General features: G+C 39.3%; 1 protein-coding gene and 1 pseudogene across 1 annotated transcript in view; one reads left to right on the top strand and one right to left on the bottom strand.

Moving 5' to 3' along the window:
- Nucleotides 1–1,638: 1,638 nt before the first annotated feature.
- Nucleotides 1,639–2,095, bottom strand: LOC119516278 (annotated as a pseudogene).
- A 1,996-nt stretch (nucleotides 2,096–4,091) lies between these two features.
- Nucleotides 4,092–21,710, top strand: part of LOC119516773 (sperm-associated antigen 11-like) — a 148,103-nt gene continuing 130,484 nt past the window's right edge. Inside the window, exon 1 of the mRNA XM_037813224.1 lies at nucleotides 4,092–4,121. The gene's annotated coding sequence lies outside the window, so the exon portion shown is untranslated. The remainder of the gene's footprint in view (nucleotides 4,122–21,710) is intronic.

Raw genomic sequence — 21,710 nt, forward strand, 5'->3', positions numbered from 1 at the left:
ATCTCCTGCAAAAAGGTCCCCCTTTCCATAAGACATCATTATTTTCTAGTAGAAGACCAAGCTTACAGAACCTCTTACTCTCTAAAGTATTGCTCATTGCAGTGTTTCCTTAAGGTCTAGGTCCCTGGGCCACATCCTTTTCCCTAAAATAATGAACCCCCACATATTATTAGGGTCATAGGCAAGGGCAGTCATCATGCTTTTCAGGATGGTGGGAAGGGTGTGCTCATGCTTGAGTGTAGGGGTCAGAACAATATTGTCTTCACGCTTGAAGTAAAACGAAGCATAGTCTGGAATTAAGAGGAATTAGCGGAGGTCAAATCTGGCTAAGGTTGGGCAATGATCATGAAGAAAATATTTTATTATGACCTATTTACTTGAATTTCCTGTGATCCACTAATCAAGTGATTTGATAGTTATGCTTCCCAGTTTTGGGGTCCTCTTGAGCCATTGCTTATTTGAGCATAGTCTTTAGTTCAGTTTACCTACTCAGAGAGCTGTGACCCCACCTCCCTGGTTACATTATCCACAACAGAAATAGGCCTTTTCCTAGGAGCAACCTGTCGTTGGGCTGGTTGGTTATATCGGAGGTGATGAAATTCAAAATTTTGCCCAACAGAATCAATTTTATCAGTTGGTACTCATGAGTAGAAGTCTCTCTTTTTAAGTTTGCGTCACTAAATCAAAGAAGGTTGTCCTATGTTTTGGAGCAGATGCCAGAGAAGAAAAGCCGTAAGTATTCAGGAAGGACAGAATGATCAATTAACAAATAGAGCTGAGAAGTTAGAAACATGAATGTAGATAACTGACATTAGAATTGGGGACTATGGAAGGTGTTAATGATTTGAAAAGTGCTCTTTCATTGTATTGCGGTAGAAGGAAGTCTGAAAGTAGCGTGAGGTGGGAGTGAGCAGTGAGGTAGGGGACAAAGAGAGTACAGTTATTTTTCTTACAAATAAAAACATATGATTTACAGAAGTTTCCAGACAAGCCATAGAAAATGGTCACTAGTGTTTTGTTTTGTTTTGTTTTTTTGTTTTAAAGGAAGGATTCTACGCTTGACAGCAGTGTCAAAATGTTATTAGTGAGGGCCGTGATAGTTCCCATCTTGGTTCAAACAATCAAGCTTGTCCATCTACAGCATCTACATAAAGTTAGACTTGGCTAGAGGGTATATTCTGAAGAGCAACTGGTTAGCTGCTCTTAACCAATGCATTTACTTAGCTCACCATAAAAAAGGGGGAAAGGGGCTCATGAAGTTAAAATGAAACTACCTCCTCCTCAAAAATAAAAATAAAAATAAAGTAAAACAACCACACCCCTGCAGTGAAGCCTGACAACTACTATCATTCACAGTGCTTTCTACTCAAATCATGCTAGGGGAAATCAATAAAAGCAGAAGGGGGTCACTCCTTTAAACCTTTTGCAACAATCCAGGTGATGCTTCTAGTCTCTGCTTATGCCTTAAAACAGTGAATTGCAACAAGACAGACATTTGTTAATTTAATCACCAAAGGACTGAAGATGTCTGGGCTTTTTTTTCTGTAATGGTTCTAAGACTGTGTTCATTAAATGCAAACAATAAAGGGAGAAGTCTTGACAGAACAGAGCTTATGCAGACTTGCTGATCAGATCGATTTAAATATTATTGATGGCATGTAACCTAGTCTATGCTCTAGCTGTTTCTGTGGCTTGGACTTCATTGGTCTTCCACTGCTCCTCTACTTCATTTGCTAATGGATCATCTGGATCGAGAGCACTTAACAAAGCCTGGCTTGGTAGCAGAGCTGTGCGGATTTGCAGTGCTGGGGACCACTTATTTTTTAAAATATCTAAAGATATTCTTCCCAACTTGTGTACAATAGGGTGATAAATTTTGGTCATGAAAGGTCGTTTAAGGGGCTGCCATTGGGTATTCTTCTGGAAGGAACAGTTGAAGTTTGAAAGTCCCTCCTTCAGAGGAGGACCTTGGGGATCAGCAATGACCACAAGAAGATAACGGGCGTTGCTCTCATCTGGTTCTGCTTTCGTACCAGGAACTGGTTCTGCCGGCAAACACTATGCTTCTTTGTAATCTTGCAGGCAGCCCCGCCATCTAGTCAGATCCCAGGTTTGGACTATGGTCTCTTTTCTGGCTCCACTCATGTCACAGATGTGTGTGTGTTTTTGAGACAACGTGCTGTTATTGTAGTTACTTGTAAGGAAGGTGGAGTCAAGGGAAGGCATTTTAATAGATAATATTTTATAGAGCATTTCTTGATGCTGACAGGAGCAATCAAATGGAAATGAAATTGTAGATGTATGAGTGAGAGAGAATGATTGCAGAAACAAACTCTTCGGCAGCTGAGAGTGGGAGGAATCCATGGTATAAATGGAGGGTGTGGTCTTTGAAAGACCTCATGCCACTTTTGGGTAAAATAATATAGTGGACAATTTACTGGGGATAAGGATAATTGATTGTGAGTTCAGAAAATCTGACTTTCAGACATAATGGTGTTCTACTTTGGGCCATACTTATTCTCCTCAGATTTGGCAAGATGTTTGGTTCCTGTACATACGTGTTCCCATTTAAAAAATTCAAAATGGAGATTTATTTACTATTTCCCTTAGGATTTATTCTGAACTGTAGTATTTGTTACTGTTTTCACTGGAACTTTAAGCCTTTATAAAACACTTGAGCATTCTTATTCTATTTTTGCTCATTGAGGATATATCAGAAAAGAGTAGTAACCATGAAAAACACTAATTCAAAAAATGTATTTAATACCATGTAAGTGATTTGAACATGCATTAGCAATAATTAAGTGTTAGTTGACACATAAACTGCACAGTTTTCTAATGCATGTGCAGATGTTCGTAATGCATCGCTTATGAAGACAGTAGCAGGATTTCTATGACAATCTAATTGATCTGATATTTCACATGTAATTGATATCAAAGGATTTCAGCACACTTCCTTCTGAACCTGCCAAAATGTTCAGCCCTCTTGATCTCTTGACTCCTAGACTCCACCGGCTCCTTCCAGTCACACTCTGAAAAACCCTGGCATAGTGCTGAGAACATGTGTTTTGGAGACAGTGAGACTTGCAGGGAAGCCCTGGGTTTGCCAATCATTGGCTGTCAGTTTCCTTATCTCATATTGATCCAGGAAAAGAGCTCCCAAGAATTATAAGTTTAGGAAATAAAGACCTGCTGTTTGGTATTGGATACATGATAATTATAACCACAGAAGTAGATGCTCCTCTGTGATTCCTTTGGTCTTTCCATTAAGGTTTCAATATGGCTTCATCAGAGGCAAGCATCACATTGTCCCATGATTGCAAACACATCTTTTGCTTGCAGTCGTCTCCATTTTTATCGTAGTTGAAAATCTTCTCGAAATCACCCACCAACAGAGTTCTCCTCTGTTCCAGTTGCCTAGAAATGGATCACACACATATGCCTTAGGTATAAAGAAGGCTAGAAAAGCAAGTGTGGCCCCTGAACATAATGTAGGTGAGATGGACTCTGCCAGAAGGTAAAAAGGGGGCAGAACAATTACTGAATAGCAAACTATAGTGTCTGCCACAACTGAACTTGGGAAGAGCAGTTTCAGGGGAGTGTTTGAGGTGGAAGCCATATTGCAGTAGGTCAGAGAGTAAATGGGAGTTAAAATGAAATAGTGGATATAGGCAACTCTTCTAAGAAGTTTAGTTATGAAGAGGAGGAAAGTCAGAAAGATAAGCTGCAGGTGGTGAGAGATTAAAGAAAACATATTTTAATGCAAGATTTATGCATTTAAAAATATCTATGAGAAGGAGATGGAACTGTTTGAAAATACAGAAGAAAGAAGGATACCTAGTTGATTCCAGAAGTTACTGAGGATAAGGTCGGTGATGTGGTCTAGAGCACAGATGGGGATGGTGGTGATTAGCCTTGGAGAAGAGGAATATGGCTTTCCAGGAAGGAACAAGTTTGCAAACAGGTACATTCAGTTGGTCTGGTAGTATGTCTGGGAAGTTCCTATCTGATGACTTTATATTCTCTGTTCCATAGATGGCAAGATCATCAGGTGAAGGTGAGGTGCAAGGTGAAGAAGTAGAATATGCAGGAAGAATAGAGAAACTTGACCCAGTTTTGAGGTAATGGTGGGTAGACTATGAGACTATGGTCTTTCGAGGTAGATAGACCTGAGAATGGAGGCCTAGATCCTTAGGCCATCTGAGTTTCCCCCTTTCCCAGATCCAGATCATCATTCCTCCAGCCTCCTGGTGTAGCATGATATGCAGCATAAACGATAGTTGGTGCAATGCCTGACAAAATGTAGGTGATTAATTGGTATTCACCATATCAAGGCATTTCCTTGATTCTAACATGCTATCTATTACACAATTATAGAAGTTGATCAATATAAAACAAAACAAAACTACTACCTCCTTACATATGTATGTAGATTAAAGATGGATGTAGAATTTCAGAAATAGTAAATGTGGGAAAATGCGGTGTAGAACGGAGGAACTGGGATATGATTATAGCCTCTCTGAAGACTGGGATGAAGGTCCCTTAGGAACTTGGGACCCTTAGAATATTGGTGCTAAGACTGGTGGTCCAGTTTAGGTGGGCACTATTGAGCTGTGTGTTTGTATGAATTTTCTCCAGCAGAGCATAGCAGGAGAATCTGACAAATTGTTTGGGATAAGTTTGTAATGAGGGAATGTGTGGGACAGAAAGACAAGGAGATATGGGCAAGATGTAGTCAGATGATAGTTAAGTCCTTTTGCTCAAACCCTGCCTGTATAGGTCCCTGCTGAGCTGAAATTTTTTTAAATTCTGTTTTATTGAGATATATTCACATACCATACAGTCATCCATGGTATACAATCAACTTTTCACAGTACCATCTTATAGTTGTGCATTGATCACCCCTATCTATTTTTGAACATTTTCCTTACACCAGAAAGAATCAGAATCAGAATAAAAAATAAAAATAAAAAAAGAACACCCAAATCACCCCCCCATCCCACCCTATTTTTCATTTAGGTTTTGTCCCCATTTTTCTACTCATCCATCCATACAGTGGATAAAGGGAGTGCGATCCACAGGTTTTCACAATCACACTGTCACCCCTTGTAAGTTACATTGTTATACAATCATCTTCAAGAGTCAAGGCTACTGGGTTGGAGTTTGATGGTTTCAGGTATTTCCTTCTAGCTATTCCAATATATTAAAACCTAAAAATTGTTATCTCTATAGTGCATAAGAATGTCCACCAGAGTGACCTCTTGACTCCATTTGAAATCTCTCAGCTACTGAAGATTTATTTCATTTCATTTTGCATCCCCCTTTTGGTCAAGAAGATGGTCTCAGTCCCATGATGCTGGGTCCAGATTCATCTCCTGGAGTTATATCCTGCGTTGCCACCCCTGGGAGTCAGGTCCCATGTAGAGGGGAGGGCAGCAAGATCACCTGCCAAGGTGGCTTAGTTAGAGAGAGAGGGCCACATCTGAGCAAGAAAGAGGCAATCAGGGGGAGTCTCTTAGGCACCATTATAAGCAGGTTTAGCTTCTCCTTGCAGCAACAAGCTTCATAGGAGCCAGCCCCAAGACAGAGGGCTCATGAGCTGAAAATTTTTATTCGTCTCTACAAATGTTCTCATTGCCAGAGGGTGAAATACATTTCCTGTCTATCTCTGTTTGGACAAACTGATGTCTTCTTGATCCCAAACTTGGTGTTCAATTTCATAGATGGAGACTGAAAAAACATTCATTTTTTTCCTTCTTGTGAGTCTTTACCTGAGGCAATAGAGAGGGGACTACTCTTCCCATAACCTTAGAATCCTTCTCCATGGAATTAATGTCCCCTGATTACTGCAGTGAGGTGAGATTATGATCTCAGCCTCAAGGGAAAACTGGACACAGAAGGGTCTGTCTAGGAAGACTGCAACTGTTTCTACCCTTGTCAGGCTGATTGGAACAGCAGAGATCTGACATGGACCCCACATTGTAGCCAAGAAATGGGAACATTATCTAAAATTCTCTTAATAAAAGAGAGCAGACATGTAGTGGGTTTGAGGCATGAGCAAAGGGCTAAATAATGAACGTCAAAATGACTTTTTGGCAAGAGGAGGGACTCAGAAATCCACCCCCTCTCACCCCACGTCCTCATCTCTCCAACTTGAGCTCGTACACCAACTATGCACAGTTCCCTTTGCTGCCATAAAGAAGGCTTTATATACAGGACCTGGGCTCTCTTCACTGTCTATTCTGATCCCTACTGCTAGAGAGTCTTGCCTGCTAGACGGGGGAATGAGAACATTCACCCTCCTCAGTACCAATCTCTTGCTGGCCCTCCAGTTCCCGGCCTCATCCCTGCTCAGGAGGAATGTGAAGGCTGAGAACCAGGCTCCCACCAGCCCCTTGGTGGGGAAGGGAGCTCTGATCATGGAGCTTCAGGTGAGAGAAGCAGGACCAGGCTGCAGTTCACTGGTAGATTCTTCAATATCTTAGAAGGACTGTTATGCACAGAGAAAAAACTCACCATTATTTGCACTAAGTTTAATGCTCAATCAATACTTTTTAAAACCAAAAGTGTTTATTTTGAGAATTAAATATTTATAAAAATTTGATTATTTAAATTCTCTTAAGCAATTTACATTAGGTATTAAATTTAGTACACCTGCTTTGTTTTGAACTCTTCTAACACATTAAACAACAGATGAACAGACTCAAGAACAGTAACACTTTTATTTCATTATATCATAGCTGTTACCAAAGTGAATTTAACTGTCTCATTTGTGTGGATTTTACTCCTTCCTAGTGTTTTTGTAATCTTACCAGACCCAAGATGTGGCTAGACGAGGCTGCAGGTCTGGTGACTCTTGTACTTGGTTGTGTCTCTAGGATGACACAAACCCCAATTACTGATTATTATTTTAAATAATAAAAATGTTTTTCTGTGCCATGTCATGGTACTCTTAAATCCCTGCTTTTCATAGAAATTTTAACATTGAAACTTTCTTTTCCCACACAGAAGGTGTTCTTTAAGCTTTGCTTGGTATTCTGTTTATAATCAATTGTCCTGTCATTATGCTGTGTTGACTTAGTTCATTGGCATTTTTAAACACCTCTGTTTTTCCTGCTAGAATTTTATTAAAATTATTATGGGTTTATTTTAATTAATAGAATGAATATCTTAAATTGTGGAGGGTTGTGACCAGATCCTGTGTTGTAGGACATTGGAATAATTTATCTTTTTGTGTCTAGTGGGAGACCCTCTATTTCACTGGTTATTGTATGTCACTAAATTGATCAGCCTCTGGGCTCTGCTTCTTCCTGGTCAGTAATTAAGAGCACGAAGGTGGCCAGTCTCTCCTGAGTACACATTTCACTCTTTCCTTGCATATGATTCACTTAAGCTTTAATTAGCTCTATACTGTTTATACAGATAGAAACAATTATATAATTATATTTAACACATTTGCTTAAAATAAAAATACTCATAGGTATCAATGACCTCCCACTTATTAAAATTAAAGAAAAATAACAGCCTTTTGGATCCACCTTTCCTTTGAATCAATAACCTCCTTTTCATAAACTTTATAGTAACTTCCCTATTTTGAGTAGCATTATGAACATGTAGAATTCTATAGATTTAAATTGACTAATAAGCCCATTATTTTTCTTTTTAGTTTTTTTAAAATTAATTTCCGGTGCTCAAATTGTGGATTACTGGTAGGGATGGTAGGTGTTTTTAAATGTAGACCATTCAGGACAGAATTCACAATAAAATTGGACAGCAAAAACAAGCTATATGGAAACCCAAACAAACAAATAAGCAAAGACCAAACATATTGAACTTAATGCCTGAACTTTATTTTAGATAGAGAAATAAGAAAAAGTACATAGAGTAAAAGTGCTCTACTCTAGATATTCAAGTTGAATCCAGCACTGCTTTGCATCTCAATTAACAAATCTCAGCTACAGCAAAGCTTGTGACGAAATCCGTTGATAGAACAGGTCCCAGATGTACGCTCAGAGGATTTGCAGTTTCTGGTTCTGCAAGAGCAGGTGATACTCCCCTCAGCGTCTGGGGAAAGAAGGGAGTGTCAGGCACAGTGAGTAAGGTGGGAGGGAGGAGGGCAGAGCCAGACTATTGGAGATACTCTAACAAGTGATTAGTCTGCTTATAATTGACCAATATAATATCAATCATAATAGGATGAAAGAATTCACATTTTTTTCATAGATCACAAGAAGTCTTATTAGCTATGTGTTGCTTGTGCAGGATCATAGTTTTTCACCCATTCTAGTATATAATTTGCTTGTTAATACCACCCCTACAGTATACCTCTCAAACTCAGAGTTACTAACCTCTCATTCCACCTCTTCCACACACACTGGATTTTAAGCCAGGCTTCATGTACTAATGAGCTCTACTAATAGGTACAGTTTAACTTCTGAAACTGTACCTGCTGAATTTTATACTCACATTTCCTGCATCAAAATTCTCTAATATTCCAAGAACCCAGAAGAGCCTCCAAACTGAAGGCCCTCATTTACTAACGCTTTCATGACTTGTTGTGTCACATCTGGGACTGGAATCCCTACAGCACTTTGGTCTGGTCTCTCACCTAAAACCTCTCGAGTTGAGATTCCATCTTCTGCAAAGGAGATGGCCACATCCTGGTCCTGTGGCTCAGGGTCCTCCTGGGCTGGAACCTCATCAGCACTTTCTCTGAGTGGCTCCCCTTGGGCCGGGAGGGTCAGCAGGAGAACGGCAACAAGGAGGGCGAGGGTCCTCATGGCTGAGTCAGCTGGTGGTCAGTGTCCTGGATGGGAGAGCAGGAGCCTGAGTGTGCTAGAGAGGGAAGAGAGTCAGTCCTGTATTTATAGACAGATGCACAGAAAGAAGGTGTTTCCCTAAACTGTGTCAATAGGTGAGGGAGGATGGCCAACCCAAGGTCCTCCTGTCACCCCAGGAGCACTTTGATGTTCCTCTTATCTGCCTACTGCCTTCTACTTATGGCGTTATTTGCGTGGTGTCCTTGTTTGTTTTTCAGTGTGATGATGCTTGTTAGGAACTTGATAAGCCTCCCTGTTACTTGTCTGTCTGACTATTTACCAGTAAAAATATGTGTGTATAGGTATCTAAGATATCAAGAGATGACTGTAAAACCTTCTAGTGAAAGAGGCAAATGTCTGCTAAGGGGCAATGATCAAACTGGCATAGGACTTCTTGCAACATTCGATAAAGGGTGTGTCAGTCACAAGGTTTTTATAATCCCATGATCATGAGATAAAAGCTGTATAGTTATACAATCATTATCAATGATCAAGTCTACTGGGTAACAATTCAATAATCAGGTATTTCCTTCTGGTTATTCTAATACACTATAAACTGAAAAGAAAAATATACATAATGAGTCAATAGTCATAATCATTTGTTGAATTCTAACTTCTCAGTTACTTCTTCATGCTGAAAAGGGCTGTCAACATTATAGGGTACAGGAATGAAACTGGTTGATGTTCTCGGAGAGACTGGTACCTCCGGGCTTCAGGTCTTATCTGGCATAGGAGCCATCTGGAGCCTTTAAGTTTCTGAAAAAATAAACTTAATATGTAAATCTTTTTTAACGTCTTAGAGCCCAGTGTATTCTTTAAAGTTTCAGGAATACTGTTGGCTGAGGCTTGGCATACTGTGACAATTTGCAATATCTGCCTGAAGCTTGCATAAGAGTAACCTTCAGAATGACCTCTTGAAATCTCTTAGACACTGAAACTTTATTTTGTTTTAATTTCTCTTTCCCCTTTTGGTGAAGAAGGCATTGTCAATTCCACAATGCCAGCACCATGCTCATCCCTGGGAGTCATGTCCCCCATTGCCGGGGGGACTTACACCCCTGGGAGTCATGTCCCATGTAGGAAGGAGGGTACTGAGTTTATTTGCAGAGTTTGGCTTAGAAAGAGCAGCTGCATCTGAGCAACAAAAGAGGTTCTTTGGGGGTGTCTCTTAGGCATAATTATAAGTAGGCTTAGCTTCACCATTACAAAAATAAGTTTCATTAGGGCAAGTCTCAATATTGAGTGCTTAACATTAAACTAGAAGTCCCTAATATTTGAGAGAATATCAGGAATTCCCCAGGTGGGGAAGTTTAATAGTTGCACATTTTTTCTCCAGTCTCTCAAGGGACTTTGCAAATACTTTTTTATTTTCTGCCCAAAATACTCTGGAATTTATCAGGGTATTACAATAACCTATAAAGAATAACAAGATCTCATTCCCTATTCTAGATTCCACCTAATTAGGTTGTTTAAATAAACTGACCAGGTTATGTTAGATAGTGTATTAAGGAAAACTTAAATTTTGGACAAAATAAGCATCTCTTCCTTTGGTCTCCCACAGAAGTGGAAATTTTAAAATAAAGACAGTATCATCATTTACCTTGTATTCTGATTTACCTTAGTCCTAACCAGATCATCCTCATTCATATGTCTAATTGAAGTATTATCTCTTTTTCAGCTTTTTAAACTCTTGCTGTGTGGAGTAATGCTGACTTTCAGAGCTGCAGAACTCTAACTCTCAGGTATCACATAGATACCTGAAATTCCAGAGAATATCAGGTTTTACATAAAGAGCACAGCATCTCAGAATTTAGAGGTAACAGTTAAAACTCAGGAATAAATGTGACCACTGTAAGAGCTTATAATCTAGGAACCTTTCCAGTGAGCCTTATTTAACATTTTGTACTCCTTAATCATTGATTGCCCAACCTCTGCCCACTTTCTATCTCCTGATAACCTATGCTCTCAGACTTATTTATCAGAGTTTGCTCATTATAGTTAGCTTATATTGGTGAGACCATACAATACTTGTACTTTTGTTTTAGGCTTCTTTCACTCAGCATAATGTCCTCAAAGTTCATTTACCTGATTGCATGCCTCACGACTTCATTCCTTTCTGCAGCCACACAATATTCCATCATATGTATACACCTCAGTTCCCTCTTCTGCTCATCAGTTGAGGTACCCTTGGGCCACATCCCTCCATTGGAAATCATGAATAATGCCACCATGAACACGGCGTGCAAATGTCTATTCATGTTCCTGCTTTCAGTTCTTCCGAGTATATACGTAATAACTGGATTGCAGGGTTATATGGCACCCCTATACTTAGCCTCCTGTGTAACTGCCACATTGCTCACCAGAGGAGCTGCACCATTTTACTTCTTGGCGGGGTCTTATATGAAACAAATGACAGAGAAAAATGAGAGAAAGCCTCAGAATCCAGGTGTGCTGGTTTGAAACTGTTATGGACTCCAGAAAAGCTGTGATCTTTAATCCAGTCTTGTTGGGTGGAACCTTTTGATTGAGTGTTTCCATGGAGATGTGACTCAAGCTACTGTGGGTGAGATCTTTAATTAAATTAATTCCATTGATTGGGTCACTGGAGTACTTAAGAAAACTCTGGAGCCAAAGCAGGCACCTATGCTTGGCAATGCAGACTGAAGGAAGTTTAGGGTTGCTAAGCTAAGAGATGAAGCCCAGAGTTTGCCCCAGAGAAGCTAAGACAGGTCCCCTGATGCTTAGAGAGAAACACCCTGGGAGAAAGAAGCAAGAATGCACAGGAGCCAAGAGAGAGGAGCTAAGAGAGAAGCCCAGAGACATTTTGGAGAAAGGCATTTTGAAACAACCCAGGAGCAAAGGATTAGCAGACTCAGCCACGTGCCTTCCCTGCTGACAGAGGTGTTCCTGACGCCGTCGGCCTTTCTTCAGTAAAGGTATCATTTTGTTGCTGCCTTAGTCTGGACACTTCTATGGCCTTAGAACTGTAACTCTGTAACCTAATAACTGGAGTACCAAGTGACCAGCATGTGGCCAGTTAAGATTTCTTTTTTCTGGTCTAATAGGACCTGTGAGAGATGCCTCCTGTAAGCAGTCACTTTCCTTGTTTGAGCTGCTCCATTCCCATGAACCCTCTATTTCTCCCCTCCCTCCACTGCCCTTCTTTCTTCAGTCCTTCAGGAGAGATCCACTGATCATTGCACAGTAAGTTTATATTGTTCCATTCATTAATAGAGAGAGGCTAATGATTTATTTTCTGCATTATTGCTTGATACCTTAATGCCCCTATTGATGTACACTGACAGCCCAGTTTTGGCCTATGGGCTGTATTATCCTCACTTTTTCTGTGTGTAGTGACAAGAGAGAGTATAGGGAAGACTCACAGTAGGACCTTGGTGCCAGAGCAAAAAGCAGTAGGAAATGTCTTGTGAAATACCTTTCAGATTGGTAGGAGATTTTGGCATGAGTTGAGAGGATGGCAGTAGCAGTGGGCATTGAGGGCACTCAATGGATATAGTGATGGATAAAACTTTTCTACCACCCAGTCTCCTTTCCACATTGGTGTCCCCATCATTACCACCACCACCATCACGTAAGTAATATTTTTAAGCACCTCCTCTTTCCAGCACTTTTTCATGAGCTTTACTCATTTAATTTCACAATATGTTGAAGTAAGTTCTATTATTTATTTTACACATGAAGAAAATGAAGAATAGGATGGTTGAGTACTTTGCTTACAGTTGTGTGGCTATAGTTAGAGATAGCCTTGGAATTAGACTGACATCCTGAGACTCCAGGGTCTATACTGCTTACATCACACTATAGAGAGTGTGATATTGTCTCCACCCCTTAGTGGAGCTGTAAGGAACATTCTTGTATGTGTGTTTCTGTAGATCTATGTTTTCATTATTTTGGAGAAACTCCCCAGAATGGCATTACTGGCTATACGGTAGGTAGGTATCCATTTCAATTCACAAGAAACTGCCAGTATCAGTTGAATTGGTTCATGTGACCACAGGGATTGACAAATCTGAATCCGTAGGTCAGGCTGCATGCTTGAAACTTGATGAAAATGATGTTGAATTCCCCAGGAGAAGCTGTCTGTCTGAAGTAGAGATAGATGGACATAGGGGTGAAGGTCATGTGAAGACAGAGGAGGAGAGATGATGCATCTACAAGCCATTTCCAAATATTTACAATCAACCTTATTAAACATTCTGTACTCCTTAAGCATCAATTTCCCAGTCTCTACCCTCTTTCTATCTCATGATAATCTATATTCTTGAATTTAACTCTCAGAATTTGCTTATTACATTTCATACTAGTGAGACCATACACTACCTGTCCTTTTGTTTCTGGCTTATTTCGCTCACATAATGTCCTTAAATTTCATCCACATTGTTGCAATGCATCATGACTTCATTCTTTCTTACAGCTGCATAATATTCCATTGTCTGTACATACCACAGCTTGTTTATTCACTCCTCAGATGATGGACCTTTTGGTTATTTCCATCTATTGGCAATCTTGAAAAATGGCAGTCTAAACGTCAGTGAGTAAATGACTATTCATGTTCCTGCTTTCAGTTCTTCCATGTATATACCTAGGAACAGGATTGCTGGTTCGTATGGCAATTCTTTACTTATTTCCTGAGAATCTGCCAAGCTTCTTTCAGATTGGCTATACCATTCTACATTCCCACCAACAGTGAATAAGTTTTGCTTTTCTCCACATTCTCTCCAGGACTTTTAGTTCTCTCCTCACCCCCCCCCCCCCCTTTAAATAATGGCCCTTGTAGTAGGTGTGAAATGGTATCTTGTGGTTTTTATTTACATTTCTTTAGTTGAGCATCTTTTCATATGATTTTTAGCCATTGTATTTCCTCTTTGGAAAAGTGTCTATCCATGTCTTTTGCCCATTTTTAAAATTGGTTTTGTTGTTATTGTTGAAAGTAGGATTTCTTTATATGTTCTGGATATCAAACCCTTATCAGATATGTGGTTTCCGAATCTTTTCTCCCATTGAGTAGGCTGCCTTTTCACTTTCTTAACAATGTCCTTCAATATGCAAAAATATTCAGTTTTGAGGAGATTCCATTTATCTCTTTCTTCTTTCATTGCTTGTTCTTTGGGTGTAAGGTCTAAGAAACCACCTTCTACCACAAGATCTTTTAAGATATTTCACTACATTTTTGTCAAAGTTTTTTATGGTCTTAACACTAATGTTTAGGTCTTTGATACATTTTGAGTTAATTTTTGTATGAGATGTGAGATACGGATCCTCTTTCATTCTTTTAGATATGGATACCCAGTTCTCCCAGCACCATTTGTTGAAGAGGCTGTTCTGACCCAGTTGTGTGGACTTGGCTGCTGTATCAAAAATCAATTGGCTGTGGATAAAGGGGTCTATTTCTGAACTGTCAACTCAGTTCCATTTTTTGTTATATCTATCCTTATGCCAGTGCCATGCTGTTTTGACCACTAAGGCTTTGTAATATGCTTTAAAGTCAGGAAGTGTGAGACCTCCAACTTCATTTTTCTTTATCCAGATGATTTTAGCTATCCAGGGCACCTTACCCTTCCAAATAAATTTGATTATTGGTTTTTCTTTTTCTGCAGTGTAAACTGTTGGGATTTTGATTGGATTGCTCTGAGTCTGTAAAGGTTTTGGGTAAAATTAATACCTTAGCTACATTTAGTCTTCCAGTTGATGAACACGATATGTCCTCCCTTCTATTTAGGTCTTCCTTTATTTCTTTTTGCAATGTTTTGTACTTTTCTGTGGATAAGTCCTTTACATACCTGCTTAAGTTATTCCTACATATTTGATTTTTTTGGTTGCTAAAAACTGGATATGAAACCTTCATTATATATGTGGTTTCCAAATATTTTCTCTGATTGTATAAGAAGATAAATGTTTTCTTTTTACTCTCACAATGAAATCCTTTGATGCACAGAAGTTATTTTGATAACATTCCACTTATCTATGATGTCATGTGTTGCTCATACTTTTGGTGTAAAGTGTATGAAACCATAGCCTCATACAAGGTCCTGAAGATGCTTCCGTGTTTTCTTCAAGTAGTTTTATAGGTTTGGATCTTATATTTAGATCTTTGATCCATTTAGAGTTAATATTTGTATATAGTGTGTGGTCAAGGTCCACCTTCATTTTTGCATGTGGATATCCAGTTCACCCAGCACCATTTTTTGAAGAGACCATTCTTTTCCCATTGAGTGGACTTCATACGCTAGTCAAGAATAGGTTGGCTATAAACAAGGGCTGATTTCTAAACTCTCAGTTTGATTCCATTGCTCTATATGTCTTTCCTTCACCAGTACCATGCTGTTTTGATCACTGTGGCATTGTAATAAGTTTTAAGACTGGGAAGTGTGAGTCTTCCAACTTTGATCTTCTTTTTTCAAGATGGCTTTGGCTATTATGGGTCCCTTAACCTTCCATATAAATATGTTAATTGGATTTTCCATTCCTGCAATGAGTACTGTTGGAATTTTGACTAGGATTGGATTGAATCTGTAAATCCCATTGGGTAGAATTGACATCTTAAAAATAGCATACCATTCCCTGGGGTGGACTATCCTTCCATTTATTTAGGTTTGCTTTGATTTCTTTTAGCAATATTTTGTAGTGCTCTGGGTACATGCTTGGTTAATTTATTCCTAGATATTTGCTTTTTTAGATACCATTGAAAATGGGTTTTTCCCTTGATTTCCTCCTCAGATTGCTCATTACTAATGTAGAGAAACAATACTGATTTTTGCATGTTGATCTTGTACCCCACCAATTGCTGAATTAGTTGATTATTCCAGTAGCTTTGTAGGGGATTTCTCAGAAGTTTCCTTGTACAAGATCATGTCAACTGCAAAGAAAGAGTGATATTTCTTCCTTTCGGATTTTGGTTCGATTCATTTCTTTTTCTTGACAATTGCTATGGCTACATCTTGCAGTACAATTTTGTGTTAACAGTGGTTACAGTGGACATCTTGTCTTGTTCCTGATCTTAGAGGAAAAGCTTTCACCATTCTTCATTTGAAAACTGAAAGAATTGGCCTGAATGGTCAAGGGATCTGGTTTTTCCAAAGTCTTTAAATTTAATAACAAATGGAAAAATTTCTGTAGCATGAAAGCAACTGTAGACAATATGTAATTGAATGGGTGTGGATGTTTTTCATTAGAGCTGCACCATACTTGGCTAACAGGCTGTAATTTTTTGACCCTAGACAAGTCCTTTGTGTTTTTCATGAGATATTTTGTTATAGAGAAATAGGTAACAGGTATGAATATGTGATGTGTCTATGGCAGTGGGGTCGGGGAAAAGAGATGTGTTGCTACAAGATGGAGTAAAGTTAGACAAGGATGGGAAGGGACCAAGTCAAGATATTTCCTAATTTCCCTTGTGACTTCTTTGGCCCACTGGTTATTTAAAATGTGTTTTTAATTTCTTATATTTGTGAATTTTATAGTTCTCCTTCTGGTATCGATTTCTGCTTCATTCCATGTGGTCAAAGAAGGTAATATGGTATGATTCCATATACTTCATTTTATTAAGACTTGTTTTGTGACCAAACATATTTTCTAATCTGGGGATCAACACACATGTGCTACAGAAGAAAGTGTCTTCTGCTGCTCTTGGGTGAAGTGTTCTATATATGTCTGTTAGGTCTAGCTGGTGTATAGCATTGTTCAATTCTTCTGTTTTCTTGTTGATCTGTCTAGATGTTCTATCAATTACTGAAAGTGGTATATTGAAGTCTCCTATTAATGTAGAAAAGCCTATTTCTCCCTTCAAATCTGTTAAATGTGCTTCATATATTTGGTGCTCTGCCATTAGGTGCATGTATATTTATAATCAGGCTTTCTTATTGAGTTATTGTTTTTTTAATCAGTATGTAGTGATCTTATTTGTCCTTCATAACAGTTTTTGACTTAAAGTCTATTTTATCTGATTTTAGTTTAACTACCTCAGCACTCTTCTAGTTACTACTTGCATGGTATTTTTCTTTTTGCATCCTTTTACTTCCAAACTACTTGTTTCATTATATGGTGAGTCTTTGTAAACAGTGTATTAGTTGGGTCATGTTCCTTCTCCATTCTGGCAGTTTCTGCCTTTTGACTGAAGAGTTTCATCCATTGACATTGAGGGTGATAAGGATCTTCATGGTTTGAGATTCCTGGACATGAGAGTTTCTGAAGGGACCATAGCACCCTATGTGTCTCTTAGAAGTGAAGGAATTGAGCCCTGTTTTTTTTTTTTTTTTTTAATCATCATTTTATTGAGATATATTCACATACCACGCAGTCATACAAAACAAATTGTACTTTCGATTGTTTACAGTACCATTACATAGTTGTACATTCATCACCTAAATCAATCCCTGACACCTTCATTAGCACACACACAAAAATAACAAGAATAATAATTAGAGTGAAAAAGAGCAATTGAAGTAAAAAAGAACACTGGGTACCTTTGTCTGTTTGTTTGCTTCCCCTACTTTTCTACACATCCATCCATAAACTAGACAAAGTGGAGTTTGGTCCTTATGGCATTCCCAATCCCACTGTCACCCCTCATAAGCTACATTTTTATACAACTGTCTTCGAGATTCATGGGTTCTGGGTTGTAGTTTAATAGTTTCAGGTATCCACCACCAGCTACCCCAATTCTTTAGAACCTAAAAAAGGTTGTCTAAAGTGTGCGTAAGAGTGCCCACCAGAGTGATCTCTCGGGTCGTTTTGGAGTCTCTCTGCCACTGAAGCTTATTTCATTTCCTTTCACATCACCCTTTTGGTCAAGAAGATGTTCTCCATCCCACGATGCCGGGTCTACATTCCTCCCCGGGAGTCATATTCCACGTTGCCAGGGAGATTCACTTCCCTGGGTGTCTGATCCCACGTAGGGGGGAGGGCAGTGATTTCACCTTTCAAGTTGGCTTAGCCAGAGAGCCCTGTTTTTAATATGTCTATTTGGAGATGTACCAATGAAATATCAGTCATTCTGAGAAATTTTCACTCTAAGTTCTGTGACTACCTGAATTAGAAGCAGGGTGGGGCAGATGAGCCAAGCCATGTGAAATCCTCCTCTATGTTTATGGACGGTGGCTTTGATGACTGTCTGATCTAGTGAATCCACTTATTGCATGGGTGTATTTGCCTGCTGTCTGCACTAATGGTGAGAAGGACAATGGTAACCCCTCCTGTTCCCACCTGCCTGAATATCTGTTGCACTCCTTTTATCTGCTCACCTCAACAAGAAACCACTGGTTCCATAAGGTCAGGAACACTAAAACCTCTGCTTGCCTGAGATGGGACTGCTTTTCTCTGAAATTATTCCCTGGCCTAGATCATCCCCAAGGTGATGAAACTTTAACCTAGTGGAGGTATCACACCCTTGGAATTGCCTCTTCAGGTGATGGAAGGAGGATGTTCTTGCTCCATCTAATGATGTGAGGGTAATGACATTGTCAAACTTCAGGTAAAATGAATCCAGATTTGGAGTTAGGTGCACACTGGGTAAAGTTCAAATTAGGCTAAGGCTGAACCAAGATCAAAAGGAAAGCCATTTTATCATATCACAAATTATATGAGTTGCACTGGAACCAACCAGTAAGATATATGACAGGTCTAATTCCCACTTGCAAGTACACTTAGAATACCTTCCATGAACACATCTCCTCCAAGTAGATCTTCAGTTCAGCTTACCTGTTCAGAACTATTATGCCTTATTTCCTTGGTCACATGATCTGCAGCAGGAATTGACCTTTTGTCAGTAGTCCACCTGTGCCATTGGTCTACCAGTTGCATAGGAGGTGACCTGATGCATAATTTTTATCCAACAGGGCAGAAAATTACATATGTTGAGTCACCTGAACATATGAAATCCACCTCTGGGGGCACTTCTCAGTTGAATAGCACAGAAGGAATCACTGGTTGTTTGCAAGGAAAGAGGTTAGAAGACAGAAATTAAGCAGAGAGCAGAAGTCATTACAAGGGAAACTGAAATATAGAGAAAAGAAGCATTGGCAACAGTTAGGGTCTCCAATAACAGAAGAAGAAACATGGAAATGCTGAGTTTGCAATGGATGCCTATTGCCAGCTCTGGGGAGTGATAATATCTTAGGTCCCTGTTTATACTTGTGTAGGAGTAGGAGAAGGGTCAAGGAAAAATTAACCAACATGTGTATTTTTTTTTTTTAAATCTTCATTTTATTGAGATATATTCACATACCACGCAGTCATACAAAACAAATCGTACATTCGATTGTTCACAGCACCATTACATACTTGTACATTCATCACCTAAATCAATCCCTGACACCTTCATTAGCACACACACAAAAATAACAAGAATAATAATTAGAGTGAAAAAGAGCAATTAAAGTAAAAAAGAACACTGGGTACCTTTGTCTGTTTGTTTGTTTCCTTCCCCTATTTTTCCACTCATCCATCCATGAACTAGACAAAGTGGAGTGTGGTCCTTATGGCTTTCCCAATCCCACTGTCACCCCTCATAAGCTACATTTTTATACAACTGTCTTCGAGATTCATGGGTTCTGGGTTGTAGTTTGATAGTTTCAGGTATCCACCACCAGCTACCCCAATTCTTTAGAACCTAAAAAGGGTTGTCTAAAGTGTGCATAAGAGTGCCCACCAGAGTGACCTCTCGGCTCCTTTTGGAATCTCTCTGCCACTCAAGCTTATTTCATTTCCTTTCACGTCCCCCTTTTGGTCAAGAAGATGTTCTCCGTCCCACGATGCCAGGTCAACATTCCTCCCCGGGAGTCATATTCCACGTTGCCAGGGAGATTCACTCCCCTGGGTGTCTGATCCCACGTAGGGGGGAGGGCAGTGATTTCACCTTTCAAGTTGGCTTAGCCAGAGAGAGAGGGCCACATCTGAGCAACAAAGAGGCATTCGGGAGGAGGCTCTTAGGCACAACCATAGGGAGGCCTAGCCTCTCCTTTGCAGCAACCGTCTTCCCAAGGGTAAAACCTATGGTAGAGGGCTCAACCCATCAAACCACCAGTCCCCTATGTCTGTGGTCATGTTAGCAACCATCGAGGTGGGGTAGGCGAATACCCCTGCATTCTCCACAGGCTCCTCAAGGGGGCACTACATCTTTTTTTCCTTGTTTTTCTTTTTTTTTTTTTTAACTTTCCCTTCTTTTTTAAATCAACTGTATGAAAAAAAAATACAATAAAAGAACATTTCAAAGAGATCATAACAAGGGAGTAAGAAAAAGACAACTAACCTAAGATAACTGCTTTACTTCCAACCTGTTCCTACTTTACCCCAAGAAATTTACCTAATATAACAACATTTCTGTGAACTTGTTCCTACTATATCCATCAGAAATTAACAGACCATAGTCATTCCTGGGCATCCCCAGAAAGTTAAATAGCTTATCTGTTCTTCTTGGATTATTGTTCCCCCTTCCTTAATTGCTCTCTATCTCTAGTTCCCCTAATTCTACATTATAAACCATTTGTTTTACATTTTTCAAAGTTCACATTAGTGGTAGCATATAATATTTCTCTTTTTGTGCCTGGCTTATTTCGCTCAGCATTATGTCTTCAAGGTTCATCCATGTTGTCATATGTTTCATGAGATCGTTCCTTCTTATTGCCATGTAGTATTCCATCATGTGTATATACCATATTTTATTTATCCACTCATCTGTTGAAGGACATTTGGGTTGTTTCCATCTCTTGGCAATTGTGAATAATGCTGCTATGAACATTGGCATGCAGATATCTGTTCGTGTCACTGCTTTCTGATCTTCCGGGTATATACCGAGAAGTGCAATCGCTGGATCAAATGGTAACTCTGTATCTAGTTTTCTAAGGAACTGCCAGACTGACATCCAGAGTGGCTGAACCATTATACAGTCCCACCAACAATGAATAAGACTTCCAATTTCTCCACATCCCCTCCAGCATTTGTAGTTTCCTGTTTGTTTAATGGCAGCCACTCTAATCGGTGTTAGATGGTATCTCATTGTGGTCTTAATTTGCATCTCTCTAATAGCTAGTGAAGCTGAACATTTTTCATGTGTTTCTTGGCCATTTGTATTTCCTCTTCAGAGAACTGTCTTTTCATATCTTTTGCCCATTTTATAATTGGGCTGTCTGTACTATTGTCATTGAGTTGTAGGATTTCTTTATATACGCAAGATATCAGTCTTTTGTCAGATACATGGTTTCCAAAAATTTTTTCCCATTGAGTTGGCTGCCTCTTTACCTTTTTGAGAAATTCCTTTGAGGTGCAGAAACTTCTAAGCTTGAGGAGTTCCCATTTATTTAATTTTTCTTTTGTTGCTTGTGCTTTGGGTGTGAAGTCTAGGAAGTGGCCACCTAATACAAGGTCTTGAAGATGTTTTCCTACATTATCTTCTAGGAGTTTTATGGTACTTTCTTTTATATTGAGATCTTTCATCCATTTTGAGTTAATTTTTGTGTAGGGTGTGAGGTAGGGGTCCTCTTTCATTCTTTTGGATATGGATATCCAACTCTCCCAGCCCCATTTGTTGAAAAGACCATTATGACTCAGTTCAGTGACTTTGGGGGCCTTATCAAAGATCAGTTGGCCATAGATCTGAGGGTCTATCTCTGAATTCTCAATTCGATTCCATTGATCTATATGTCTATCTTTGTGCCAGTACCATGCTGTTTTGGCAACTGTGGCTTTATAATAAGCTTCAAAGTCAGGGAGTGTAAGTCCTCCCACTTCGTTTTTCTTTTTTAGAGTGTCTTTAGCAATTCGAGGCATCTTCCCTTTCCAAATAAATTTGATAACTAGCTTTTCCAAGTCTGCAAAGTAGGTTGTTGGAATTTTGATTGGGATTGCATTGAACCTGTAGATGAGTTTGGGTAGAAT

This window comes from Choloepus didactylus, chromosome 20 (genome assembly GCF_015220235.1).
Source record: "Choloepus didactylus isolate mChoDid1 chromosome 20, mChoDid1.pri, whole genome shotgun sequence".
NCBI lineage: Eukaryota > Metazoa > Chordata > Mammalia > Pilosa > Megalonychidae > Choloepus > Choloepus didactylus.